Source organism: Oncorhynchus kisutch, unplaced genomic scaffold (assembly GCF_002021735.2).
Source record: "Oncorhynchus kisutch isolate 150728-3 unplaced genomic scaffold, Okis_V2 scaffold1662, whole genome shotgun sequence".
Taxonomy (NCBI): domain Eukaryota; kingdom Metazoa; phylum Chordata; class Actinopteri; order Salmoniformes; family Salmonidae; genus Oncorhynchus; species Oncorhynchus kisutch.
The window spans coordinates 19,114-33,355 of record NW_022263607.1 but is presented as its reverse complement, the minus strand read 5'-3'; the positions used below and the strand labels follow the sequence as shown (position 1 = coordinate 33,355).

The following is a 14,242-nucleotide window of genomic DNA, read 5'->3' as shown; positions in this document are numbered from 1 at the left end:
GTGGCTAGCTTGGGCGCTCTGAATACATTCCTGCTACGTGTGGTCTGAGGTCCATAATGATTCAAATAGTTTACCATGCCAGGGTAAGCTGACAAGAAACACAGCCCTTATTTCAAGTGTTTTTAAAATCCCCCGTGGGGAATATGAATGGTGGAAAAACGATTGGAACCATTTTCCTGTTTGACCGCTAGTTTTTAATGGGTATTATGGCTCTTTCTGTGGTACTCAATTTGGGATATTATGTGAGGTAGACTTGTGGGCATTCCTAATATTTTCCACGACTTCCTCTTTTTGTATTGTAGTTTCAGTAGTGTAGTGGTTATCACGTTCGCCTCACACGCGAAAGTCAGTCACACCCTTAGTTTTGCACACATTAGGTTTCTGTAGTGTCGTGGTTATCACGTTCACCTCACACGCGAAAGGTCCCCGGTTCGAAACCGTGCGGAAACATTTCGTAATATTCAATATTTCCCAATGCCCAGAGGCTAGCATTTGGTTTGAAACAGTTGAGTTTTGTCTAAACCTTGCAGTCTACCTAGATTATTTTCTGTCATTACAGCTGCTTGATGTGACCGCTAGTTTTTAATGGGTACTATACACAATACCCCATAATGACAAAGCGATAACATATAGTTTTTATTAATGAAAAAAATATTTAAAAAAAAACTTATTTACATACGTTTTCAGACCCTTTGCTATGAGGCTGGAAATTGAGCTCAGGTCCATCCTGTTTCCATTGATCATCCTTAGATATTTCTTTAACTTGATTGGAGTCCACCTGTGGTAAATTCAAATGATTGGTCATTTCTGCAGCATTGAAGGTACCCAAGAACACAGTGGCTTCCATCACTCTTAAATGGAAGAAGTTTTGAACCACCAAGCCTCTTCCAAGAGCCGGCGGCACACAATAATTCCCGGCTTCTCAAGCCTTATTGCTTAATTAATGGACTAAGTAATTTCTGATTTCATTAGGTTCTGAGAGCTATAAATGTCCCACCCAGCCAAAGTCAGTCACACCCTTTGAAAACCTCTCATTAGGTTTCTGTAGTGTAGTGGTTATCACGTTCGCTTAACACGTGAAAGGTCCCCGGTTCGAGACCGGGCGGAAACATATTTAAAAAAATTGGTCAGTAAGCCTATTCACTTAGGACTCGGTCCCAATTTCGGAATTCATGCTTTTCCTTCGCACTTCTCAATATTTGCTATTCAGACATACCTTTTTTAGTCGCGTAACGCAGTCTGCATGTGTGGCTAGCTTGGGCGCTCTGAATACATTCCTGCTACGTGTGGTCTGAGGTCCATAATGATTCAAATAGTTTACCATGCCAGGGTAAGCTGACAAGAAACACAGCCCTTATATCAAGTGTTTTTAAAATCCCCCGTGGGGAATATGAATGGTGGAAAAACGATTGGAACCATTTTCCTGTTTGACCGCTAGTTTTTAATGGGTATTATGGCTCTTTCTGTGGTACTCAATTTGGGATATTATGTGAGGTAGACTTGTGGGCATTCCTAATATTTTCCACGACTTCCTCTTTTTGTATTGTAGTTTCAGTAATGTAGTGGTTATCACGTTCGCCTCACACGCAAAAGTCAGTCACACCCTTAGTTTTCCACACATTAGGTTTCCGTAGTGTAGTGGTTATCACATTCGCCTCACACGCGAAAGGTCCCCGGATCGAAACCGTGCGGAAACATTTTATAATATTCAATATTTCCCAATGCCCAGAGGCTAGCATTTGGTTTGAAACAGTTGAGTTTTGTCTAAACCTTGCAGTCTACCTAGATTATTTTCTGTCATTACAGCTGCTTGATGTGACCGCTAGTTGTTAATGGGTACTATACACAATACCCCATAATGACAAAGCGATAACATATAGTTTTTATTAATGAAAAAAATATTTAAAAAAAAACGTATTTACATACGTTTTCAGACCCTTTGCTATGAGGCTGGAAATTGAGCTCAGGTTCATCCTGTTTCCATTGATCATCCTTAGATGTTTCTTCAACTTGATTGGAGTCCACCTGTGGTAAATTCAAATGATTGGTCATTTCTGCAGCATTGAAGGTACCCAAGAACACAGTGGCTTCCATCACTCTTAAATGGAAGAAGTTTTGAACCACCAAGCCTCTTCCAAGAGCCGGCGGCACACAATAATTCCCGGCTTCTCAAGCCTTATTGATTAATTAATGGACTAAGTAATTTCTGATTTCATTAGGTTCTGAGAGCGATAAACGTCCCACCCAGCCAAAGTCAGCCACACCCTTTGAATTCCACTCATTAGGTTTCCGTAGTGTAGTGGTTAACACGTTCGCTTAACACGCGAAAGGTCCCCGGTTCGAGACCGGGCGGAAACATATTTTAAAAAATTGAACAGTAAGCCTATTCACTTAGGACTCGGTCCCAATTTCGGAATTCATGCTTTTCCTTCGCACTTCTCAATATTTGCTATTCAGACTTACCTTTTTTAGTCGCGTAACGCACTCTGCATGTGTGGCTAGCTTGGGCGCTCTGAATACATTCCTGCTACGTGTGGTCTGAGGTCCATAATGATTCAAATAGTTTACCATGCCAGGGTAAGCTGACAAGAAACACAGCCCTTATTTCAAGTGTTTTTAAAATCCCCCGTGGGGAATATGAATGGTGGAAAAACGATTGGAACCATTTTCCTGTTTGACCGCTAGTTTTTAATGGGTATTATGGCTCTTTCTGTGGTACTCAATTTGGGATATTATGTGAGGTAGACTTGTGGGCATTCCTAATATTTTCCATGACTTCCTCTTTTTGTATTGTAGTTTCAGTAGTGTAGTGGTTATCACGTTCGCCTCACACGCGAAAGTCAGTCACACCCTTAGTTTTCCACACATTAGGTTTCCGTAGTGTATTGGTTATCACATTCGCCTCACATGCGAAAGGTCCCCGGTTCGAAACTGTGCGGAAACATTTTGTAATATTCAATATTTCCCAATGCCCAGAGGCTAGCATTTGGTTTGAAACAGTTGAGTTTTGTCTAAACCTTGCAGTCTACCTAGATAATTTTCTGTCATTACAGCTGCTTGCTGTGACCGCTAGTTTTTAATGGGTACTATACACAATACCCCATAATGACAAAGCGATAACATATAGTTTTTATTAATGAAAAAAATATTTAAAAAAAAACTTATTTACATACGTTTTCAGACCCTTTGCTATGAGGCTGGAAATTGAGCTCAGGTTCATCCTGTTTCCATTGATCATCCTTAGATGTTTCTTCAACTTGATTGGAGTCCACCTGTGGTAAATTCAAATGATTGGTCATTTCTGCAGCATTGAAGGTACCCAAGAACACAGTGGCTTCCATCACTCTTAAATGGAAGAAGTTTTGAACCACCAAGCCTCTTCCAAGAGCCGGCGGCACACAATAATTCCCGGCTTCTCAAGCCTGATTGCTAAATTAATGAACTAAGTAATTTCTGATTTCATTAGGTTCTGAGAGCGATAAATGTCCCACCCAGCCAAAGTCAGTCACACCCTTTGAATTCCACTCATTAGGTTTCTGTAGTGTAGTGGTTATCACATTTGCTTAACACGCGAAAGGTCCCCGGTTCGAGACCGGGCGGTAACATATTTTAAAAAATTGGACAGTAAGCCTATTCACTTAGGACTCGGTCCCAATTTCGGAATTCATGCTTTTCCTTCGCACTTCTCAATATTTGCTATCCAGACATACCTTTTTTAGTCACGTAACGCACTCTGCATGTGTGGCTAGCTTGGGCGCTCTGAATACATTCCTGCTACGTGTGGTCTGAGGTCCATAATGATTCAAATAGTTTACCATGCCAGGGTAAGCTGACAAGAAACACAGCCCTTATTTCAAGTGTTTTTAAAATCCCCCGTGGGGAATATGAATGGTGGAAAAACGATTGGAACCATTTTCCTGTTTGACCGCTAGTTTTTAATGGGTATTATGGCTCTTTCTGTGGTACTCAATTTGGGATATTATGTGAGGTAGACTTGTGGGCATTCCTAATATTTTCCACGACTTCCTCTTTTTGTATTGTAGTTTCAGTAGTGTAGTGGTTATCACGTTCGCCTCACACGCGAAAGTCAGTCACACCCTTAGTTTTCTACACATTAGGTTTCCGTAGTGTAGTGGTTATCACGTTCACCTCACACGCGAAAGGTCCCCGGTTCGAAACCGTGCGGAATCATTTTGTAATATTCAATATTTCCCAATGCCCAGAGGCTAGCATTTGGTTTGAAACAGTTGAGTTTTGTCTAAACCTTGCAGTCTACCTAGATTATTTTCTGTCATTACAGCTGCTTAATGTGACCGCTAGTTGTTAATGGGTACTATACACAATACCCCATAATGACAAAGCGATAACATATAGTTTTTATTAATGAAAAAAATATTTTAAAAAATACTTATATACATACGTTTTCAGACCCTTTGCTATGAGGCTGGAAATTGAGCTCAGGTCCATCCTGTTTCCATGGATCATCCTTAGATATTTCTTTAACTTGATTGGAGTCCACCTGTGGTAAATTCAAATGATTGGTCATTTCTGCAGCATTGAAGGTACCCAAGAACACAGTGGCTTCCATCACTCTTAAATGGAAGAAGTTTTGAACCACCAAGCCTCTTCCAAGAGACGGCGGCACACAATAATTCCCGGCTTCTCAAGCCTTATTGCTTAATTAATGGACTAAGTAATTTCTGATTTCATTAGGTTGTGAGAGCGATAAATGTCCCACCCAGCCAAAGTCAGCCACACGCTTATGTTTCCTCACATTAGGTTTCCGTAGTGTAGTGGTTATCACGTTCGCCTAACACGCGAAAGGTCCCCGGTTCGAGACCGGGCCGAAACAAATTTTAACAAATTGGACAGTAAGCCTATTCACTTAGGACTCGGTCCCAATTTCGGAATTCATGCTTTTTCTTCGCACTTCTCAATATTTGCTATTCAGACTTACCTTTTTTAGTTGCATAACACACTCTGCATGTGTGGCTAGCTTGGGCGCTCTGCATACATTCCTGCTATGTATGGTCTGAGGTCCATAATGATTCAAATAGTTTACCATGCCAGGGTAAGCCGACAAGAAACACAGCCCTTATTTCAAGTGTTTTTAAAATCCCCCGTGGGGAACATGAATGGTGGAAAAACGATTGGAAGCATTTTCCTGTTTGACCGCTAGTTTTTAATGGGTATTATGGCTCTTTCTGTGGTACTCAATTTGGGATATTATGTGAGGTAGACTTGTGGGCATTCCTAATATTTTCCACGACTTCCTCTTTTTGTATTGTAGTTTCAGTAGTGTAGTGGTTATCACGTTCGCCTCACACGCGAAAGTCAGTCACACCCTTAGTTTTCTACACATTAGGTTTCCGTAGTGTAGTGGTTATCATGTTCGCCTCACACGCGAAAGGTCCCCGGTTCGAAACCGTGCGGAATCATTTTGTAATATTCAATATTTCCCAATGCCCAGAGGCTAGCATTTGGTTTGAAACAGTTGAGTTTTGTCTAAACCTTGCAGTCTACCTAGATTATTTTCTGTCATTACAGCTGCTTAATGTGACCGCTAGTTGTTAATGGGTACTATACACAATACCCCATAATGACAAAGCGATAACATATAGTTTTTATTAATGAAAAAAATATTTAAAAAAATACTTATATACATACGTTTTCAGACCCTTTGCTATGAGGCTGGAAATTGAGCTCAGGTCCATCCTGTTTCCATTGATCATCCTTAGATATTTCTTTAACTTGATTGGAGTCCACCTGTGGTAAATTCAAATGATTGGTCATTTCTGCAGCATTGAAGGTACCCAAGAACACAGTGGCTTCCATCACTCTTAAATGGAAGAAGTTTTGAACCACCAAGCCTCTTCCAAGAGCCGGCGGCACACAATAATTCCCGGCTTCTCAAGCCTTATTGCTTAATTAATGGACTAAGTAATTTCTGATTTCATTAGGTTCTGAGAGCGATAAACGTCCCACCCAGCCAAAGTCAGCCACACCCTTTGAATTCCACTCATTAGGTTTCCGTAGTGTAGTGGTTATCACGTTCGCCTCACACGCGAAAGGTCCCCGGTTCGAAACCGGGCGGAAGCATTTTGTAATATTCAATATTTCCCAATCCCCAGAGGCTAACATTTGGTTTGAAACAGTTGAGGTTTGTCTAAACCTTGCTGTCTACCTCTCCGACCTGTGGATCAATGTTGCCGTTTTTTGGGGGACCTCCTCCGTGCGATCTGTATGAATGTGACCAGACTGACAGCTTCTCTGAGCCAGGCAAATTCATTTATCAGGGTCATTGTAATGGATATATCCAAATAAATGGCAATATAATCCAAGGTAAAACAAACTAAAATGTAGATTATTTTCTGTCATTACAGCTGCTTGATGTGACCGCTAGTTTTTAATGGGTACTATACACAATACCCCATAATACCCCGTAATTAGCCCAAGATGGCGTAGCAGTAGGTCGTCCTGTCCTGTCGTGTCCCTGTATATATCGTTTATTTTTCGTTTTTTACATATTTTCTCCACATATCTCTTTGAAAACATTTTGCTAAACCCTAAGCTTCCAAATACTCTCCTGCAACCCGACTCACCCAATGTAGCTATTTTTCCTAAAGTATTTATATTTACTTCGGGACCCCTCAACTGAAGCTAGCCAGCTAACCAGCGGGTATGCTAGCGGTCTCCAGCTAACCGGTCATCAGCTAACCTGTAGTTCGGAAAGCTCTCGCCTGTTCGTACAACGCGACTTTAACCAGAGCACAACGGACCTATTTATTTTTCATCCCCGGATTCCCACCGCAAATGGAACATCTTTCAGCTGGATTTTTCAGCAACTAGCTATCTAGCTAAACCGCAACCTCGGATTACTCCTGGCTAGCGTTTCCACCCACTTAGCTTGAAGCTAGCCCGGCCGTAGCACCTGTGCTACTCCTGAGCTACAATACCCGGGCCCACGACCGGTCTACCGATGTCATCGCATGAAGAGGAATAAACAGACTCACCCCATCGCGACGTCCCCCAAAGGCTAACTCTCTAGCCCTCGCTATCTCCCTGCTTGCTAATTCGGCCTGCTAACTGCTAGCTTGTCCAGCTCCGGCCCGCTAACTGCTACCTTGTCTAGCCCGGGCCTACAAACTGTTAGCTTGTTAGCACAGGCCTGCTAACCGCCTGAATCGCCGCGTCTCAAACGCTCACCGGACCCATATTTACTTTTTATCTCTTTTGACTTTTAATTTGTTTATACCTTCCGGAAACCTGCCTCACCCAATGTGATACGGAATCACTATTATTTTTATTTTATTTTTAGAACACACTCAAGAACCTCCAGAAGCTAACCAGCTAACTAGCTACAAGCTATTTAGTCATTGTTAGTCTTTTTTTAACCTGGATAACACTCGCCAGGCCAGCTTCCCTGCCCCATCCACCGCTGCCCCCTGGACACTGATCTCTTGGCTACATAGCTGATGCACGCTGGACTGTCCATTAATCACGGTACTCCATTCTGCTTGTTTGTTCTATCTGTTGGCCCCGTTGCCTAGTCTACGCCATTTTACCTGCTGTTGTTGTGCTAGCTGATTAGCTGTTGTCTCACCTACTGTTTTAGCTAGCTTTCCCAATTCAACACCTGTGATTACTGTATGCCTCGCTGTATGTCTCTCTCAAATGTCAATATGCCTTGTATACTGTTGTTCAGGTTAGTTATCATTGTTTTAGTTCACAATGGAGCCCCTAGTTCCACTCTTCACGCCCCTGATAACTCCTTTGTCCCACCTCCCACACATGCGGTGACCTCACCCATTACTACCAGCATGTCCAGAGATACAACCTCCCTCATCATCACCCAGTGCCTGGGCTTACCTCCGCTGTACCCGCACCCCACCATACCCCTGTCTGCGCATTATGCCCTGAATATATTCTACCATGCCCAGAAACCTGCTCCTCTTATTCTCTGTCCCCAACGCTCTAGGCGACCAGTTTTGATAGCCTTTAGCCGCACCCTCATACTACTCCTTCTCTGTTCCGCGGGTGATGTGGAGGTAAACCCAGGCCCTGCATGTCCCCAGGCACCCTCATTTGTTGACTTCTGTGATCGAAAAAGCCTTGGTTTCATGCATGTCAACATCAGAAGCCTCCTCCCTAAGTTTGTTTTACTCACTGCTTTAGCACACTCTGCTAACCCTGATGTCCTTGCTGTGTCTGAATCCTGGCTCAGGAAGGCCACCAAAAATTCAGAGATTTCCATACCCAACTATAACATCTTCCGTCAAGATAGAACTGCCAAAGGGGGCGGAGTTGCAGTTTACTGCAGAGATAGCCTGCAAAGTAATGTCATACTTTCCAGGTCCATACCCAAACAGTTCGAACTACTAATTTTGAAAATGACTCTCTCCAGAAATAAGTCTCTCACGGTTGCCGCCTGCTACCGACCCCCCTCAGCTCCCAGCTGTGCCCTGGACACCATTTGTGAATTGATCGCCCCCCATCTAGCTTCAGAGTTTGTTCTGTTAGGTGACCTAAACTGGGATATGCTTAACACCTCGCCAGTCCTACAATCTAAGCTAGATGCCCTCAATCTCACACAAATCATCAAGGAACCCACCAGGTACAACCCTAACTCTGTAAACAAGGGCACCCTCATAGACGTCATCCTGACCAACTGGCCCTCCAAATACACCTCCGCTGTCTTCAACCAGGATCTCAGCGATCACTGCCTCATTGCCTGTATCCGCTACGGAGCCGCAGTCAAACGACCACCCCTCATCACTGTCAAACGCTCCCTAAAACACTTCTGTGAGCAGGCCTTTCTAATCGACCTGGCCCGGGTATCCTGGAAGGACATCGACCTCATCCCGTCAGTTGAGGATGCCTGGTCATTCTTTAAAAGTAACTTCCTCACCATTTTAGATAAGCATGCTCCGTTCAAAAAATGCAGAACTAAGAACAGATACAGCCCTTGGTTCACCCCAGACCTGACGGCCCTCGACCAGCACAAAAACATCCTGTGGCGGACTGCAATAGCATCGAATAGTCCCTGTGATATGCAACTGTTCAGGGAAGTCCGGAACCAATACACGCAGTCAGCTAAGGCCAGCTTCTTCAGGCAGAAGTTTGCATCCTGTAGCTCCAACTCCAAAAAGTTCTGGGACACCGTGAAGTCCATGGAGAACAAGAGCACCTCCTCCCAGCTGCCCACTGCACTGAGGCTAGGTAACACGGTCACCACTGATAAATCCATGATTATCGAAAACTTCAATAAGCATTTCTCAACGGCTGGCCATGCCTTCCGCCTGGCTACTTCAACCTCGGCCAACAGCTCCGCCCCCCCCGCAGCTCCTCGCCCAAGCCTCTCCAGGTTCTCCTTTAACCAAATCCAGATAGCAGATGTTCTGAAAGAGCTGCAAAACCTGGACCCGTACAAATCAGCTGGGCTTGACAATCTGGACCCTCTATTTCTGAAACTATCAGCCGCCATTGTCGCAACCCCTATTACCAGCCTGTTCAACCTCTCTTTCATATCGTCTGAGATCCCCAAGGATTGGAAAGCTGCCGCAGTCATCCCCCTCTTCAAAGGGGGAGACACCCTGGACCCAAACTGTTACAGACCTATATCCATCCTGCCCTGCCTATCTAAGGTCTTCGAAAGCCAAGTCAACAAACAGGTCACTGACCATCTCGAATCCCACCGCACCTTCTCCGCTGTGCAATCTGGTTTCCGAGCCGGTCATGGGTGCACCTCAGCCACACTCAAGGTACTCAACGATATCATAACCGCCATCGATAAAAGACAGTACTGTGCAGCCGTCTTCATCGACCTTGCCAAGGCTTTCGACTCTGTCAATCACCATATTCTTATCGGCAGACTCAGGAGCCTCGGTTTTTCGGATGACTGCCTTGCCTGGTTCACCAATTACTTTGCAGACAGAGTTCAGTGCGTCAAATCGGAGGGCATGCTGTCTGGTATCCGGCGTCCCACCCAGCCAAAGTCAGTCACACCCTTTGAATTCAACTCATTAGGTTTCTGTAGTGTAGTGGTTATCAAGTTCACTTAACACGCGAAAGGTCCCCGGTTCGAAACCGTGCGGAAACATTTTGTAATATTCAATATTTCCCAATGCCCAGAGGCTAGCATTTGGTTTGAAACAGTTGAGTTTTGTCTAAATCTTGCAGTCTACCTAGATTATTTTCTGTCATTACAGCTGCTTGATGTGACCGCTAGTTTTTAATGGGTACTATACACAATACCCCATAATGACAAAGCGATAACATATAGTTTTTATTAATGAAAAAAATATTTAAAAAAAAACGTATTTACATACGTTTTCAGACCCTTTGATATGAGGCTGGAAATTGAGCTCAGGTCCATCCTGTTTCCATTGATCATCCTTAGATATTTCTTTAACTTGATTGGAGTCCACCTGTGGTAAATTCAAATGATTGGTCATTTCTGCAGCATTGAAGGTACCCAAGAACACAGTGGCTTCCATCACTCTTAAATGGAAGAAGTTTTGAACCACCAAGCCTCTTCCAAGAGCCGGCGGCACAAAATAATTCCCGGCTTCTCAAGCCTTATTGCTTAATTAATGGACTAAGTCATTTCTGATTTCATTAGGTTCTGAGAGCGATAAATGTCCCACCCAGCCAAAGTCAGTCACACCCTTTGAATTCCACTCATTAGGTTTCTGTAGTGTAGTGGTTATCACGTTCGATTAACACGCGAAAGGTCCCCGTTTCGAGACCGGGCGGAAACATATTTAAAAAAATTGGACAGTAAGCCTATTCACTTAGGACTCGGTCCCAATTTCGGAATTCATGCTTTTCCTTCACACTTCTCAATATTTGCTATTCAGACATACCTTTTTTAGTCGCGTAACGCACTCTGCATGTGTGGCTAGCTTGGGCGCTCTGAATACATTCCTGCTACGTGTGGTCTGAGGTCCATAATGATTCAAATAGTTTACCATGCCAGGGTAAGCTGACAAGAAACACAGCCCTTATTTCAAGTGTTTTTAAAATCCCCCGTGGGGAATATGAATGGTGGAAAAACGATTGGAACCATTTTCCTGTTTGACCGCTAGTTTTTAATGGGTATTATGGCTCTTTCTGTGGTACTCAATTTGGGATATTATGTGAGGTAGACTTGTGGGCATTCCTAATATTTTCCACGACTTCCTCTTTTTGTATTGTAGTTTCAGTAGTGTAGTGGTTATCACGTTCGCCTCACACGCGAAAGTCAGTCACACCCTTAGTTTTCCACACATTAGATTTCTGTAGTGTAGTGGTTATCACATTCGCCTCACACGCGAAAGGTCCCCGGTTCGAAACCGTGCGGAAACATTTTGTAATATTCAATATTTCCCAATGCCCAGAGGCTAGCATTTGGTTTGAAACAGTTGAGTTTTGTCTAAACCTTGCAGTCTACCTAGATTATTTTCTGTCATTACAGCTGCTTGATGTGACCGTTAGTTTTTAATGGGTACTATACACAATACCCCATAATGACAAAGCGATAACATATAGTTTTAATTAATGAAAAAAATATTTTAAAAAAAACGTGTTTACATACGTTTTCAGACCCTTTGCTATGAGGCTGGAAATTGAGCTCAGGTCCATCCTGTTTCCATTGATCATCCTTAGATATTTCTTTAACTTGATTGGAGTCCACCTGTGGTAAATTCAAATGATTGGTCATTTCTGCAGCATTGAAGGTACCCAAGAACACAGTGGCTTCCATCACTCTTAAATGGAAGAAGTTTTGAACCACCAAGCCTCTTCCAAGAGCCGGCGGCACACAATAATTCCCGGCTTCTCAAGCCTTATTGCTTAATTAATGGACTAAGTAATTTCTGATTTCATTAGGTTCTGAGAGCGATAAATGTCCCACCCAGCCAAAGTCAGTCACACCCTTTGAATTCCACTCATTAGGTTTCCGTAGTGTAGTGGTTATCATGTTTGCTTAACACGCGAAAGGTCCCCGGTTCGAGACCGAGCGGAAAGATATTTTAAAAAATTGGACAGTAAGCCTATTCACTTAGGACTCGGTCCCAATTTCGGAATTCATGCTTTTCCTTCGCACTTCTCAATATTTGCTATTCAGACATACCTTTTTTAGTCGCGTAACGCACTCTGCATGTGTGGCTAGCTTGGGCGCTCTGAATACATTCCTGCTACGTGTGGTCTGAGATACATAATGATTCAAATAGTTTACCATGCCAGGGTAAGCTGACAAGAAACACAGCCCTTATTTCAAGTGTTTTTAAAATCCCCCGTGGGGAATATGAATGGTGGAAAAACGATTGGAACCATTTTCCTGTTTGACCGCTAGTTTTTAATGGGTATTATGGCTCTTTCTGTGGTACTCAATTTGGGATATTATGTGAGGTAGACTTGTGGGCATTCCTAATATTTTCCACGACTTCCTCTTTTTGAATTGTAGTTTCAGTAGTGTAGTGGTTATCACGTTCGCCTCACACGCGAAAGTCAGTCACACCCTTAGTTTTCCACACATTAGGTTTCCGTAGTGTAGTGGTTATCACGTTCGCCTAACACGCGAAAGGTCCCCAGTTTGAGACCGTGCGGAAACATTTTGTAATATTCAATATTTCCCAATGCCCAGAGGCTAGCATTTGGTTTGAAACAGTTGAGTTTTGTCTAAACCTTGCAGTCTACCTAGATTATTTTCTGTCATTACAGCTGCTTGATGTGACCGCTAGTTGTTAATGGGTACTATACACAATACCCCATAATGACAAAGCGATAACATATAGTTTTTATTAATGAAAAAAATATTTTAAAAAAAACGTATATACATACGTTTTCAGACCCTTTGCTATGAGGCTGGAAATTGAGCTCAGGTTCATCCTGTTTCCATTGATCATCCTTAGATGTTTTTTCAACTTGATTGGAGTCCACCTGTGGTAAATTCAAATGATTGGTCATTTCTGCAGCATTGAAGGTACCCAAGAACACAGTGGCTTCCATCACTCTTAAATGGAAGAAGTTTTGAACCACCAAGCCTCTTCCAAGAGCCGGCGGCACACAATAATTCCCGGCTTCTCAAGCCTTATTGCTTAATTAATGGACTAAGTAATTTCTGATTTCATTAGGTTCTGAGAGCGATAAACGTCCCACCCAGCCAAAGTCAGCCACACCCTTTAAATTCCACTCATTAGGTTTCCGTAGTGTAGTGGTTATCACGTTCGCCTCACACGTGAAAGTTCCCCGGTTCGAAACCGGGCGGAAGCATTTTGTAATATTCAATATTTCCCAATGCCCAGAGGCTAACATTTGGTTTGAAACAGTTGAGGTTTGTCTAAACCTTGCTGTCTACCTCTCCGACCTGTGGATCAATGTTGCCTTTTTTTGGGGGACCTCCTCCGTGCGATCTGTATGAATGTGACCAGACTGACAGCTTCTCTGAGCCAGGAAAATTCATTTATCAGGGTCATTGTAATGGATATATCCAAATAAATGGCAATATAATCCAAGGTAAAACAAACAAAAATGTTGATTGTTTTCTGTCATTACAGCTGCTTGATGTGACCGCTAGTTTTTAATGGGTACTATACACAATACCCCATAATGACAAAGCGATAACATATAGTTTTTATTAATGAAAAAAATATTTAAAAAAAACTTATTTACATACGTTTTCAGACCCTTTGCTATGGGGCTGGAAATTGAGCTCAGGTCCATCCTGTTTCCATTGATCATCCTTAGATATTTCTTTAACTTGATTGGAGTCCACCTGTGGTAAATTCAAATGATTGGTCATTTCTGCAGCATTGAAGGTACCCAAGAACACAGTGGCTTCCATCACTCTTAAATGGAAGAAGTTTTGAACCACCAAGCCTCTTCCAAGAGCCGGCGGCACACAATAATTCCCGGCTTCTCAAGCCTTATTGCTTAATTAATGGACTAAGTAATTTCTGATTTCATTAGGTTCTGAGAGCGATAAATGTCCCACCCAGCCAAAGTCAGTCACACCCTTTGAATTCCACTCATTAGGTTACTGTAGTGTAGTGGTTATCACGTTCGCTTAACACGTGAAAGGTCCCCGGTTCGAGACCGGGCGGAAACATATTTAAAAAAAATTGGACAGTAAGCCTATTCACTTAGGACTCGGTCCCAATTTCGGAATTCATGCTTTTCCTTCGCATTTCTCAATATTTGCTATTCAGACATACCTTTTTTAGTCGCGTAACGCACTCTGCATGTGTGGCTAGCTTGGGCG

The 14,242-nt window shown here is 43.0% G+C and overlaps 5 non-coding genes across 5 annotated transcripts; all 5 read left to right on the top strand.

Annotated features, from left to right (window-relative positions):
* The first annotated feature begins 1,038 nt into the window (after nt 1–1,038).
* Nucleotides 1,039–1,111, top strand: trnav-aac (transfer RNA valine (anticodon AAC)). Its single transcript has one exon. It is a non-coding gene; the product is annotated as a tRNA-Val (tRNA).
* A 513-nt stretch (nt 1,112–1,624) lies between these two features.
* Nucleotides 1,625–1,697, top strand: trnav-cac (transfer RNA valine (anticodon CAC)). Its single transcript has one exon. It is a non-coding gene; the product is annotated as a tRNA-Val (tRNA).
* A 588-nt stretch (nt 1,698–2,285) lies between these two features.
* trnav-aac (transfer RNA valine (anticodon AAC)) lies at nt 2,286–2,358 on the top strand. Its single transcript has one exon. It is a non-coding gene; the product is annotated as a tRNA-Val (tRNA).
* Nucleotides 2,359–4,779: 2,421 nt separating this feature from the next.
* On the top strand, nt 4,780–4,852 carry trnav-aac (transfer RNA valine (anticodon AAC)). Its single transcript has one exon. It is a non-coding gene; the product is annotated as a tRNA-Val (tRNA).
* Nucleotides 4,853–6,026: 1,174 nt separating this feature from the next.
* On the top strand, nt 6,027–6,099 carry trnav-cac (transfer RNA valine (anticodon CAC)). Its single transcript has one exon. It is a non-coding gene; the product is annotated as a tRNA-Val (tRNA).
* The last annotated feature ends 8,143 nt before the right edge of the window (nt 6,100–14,242 follow it).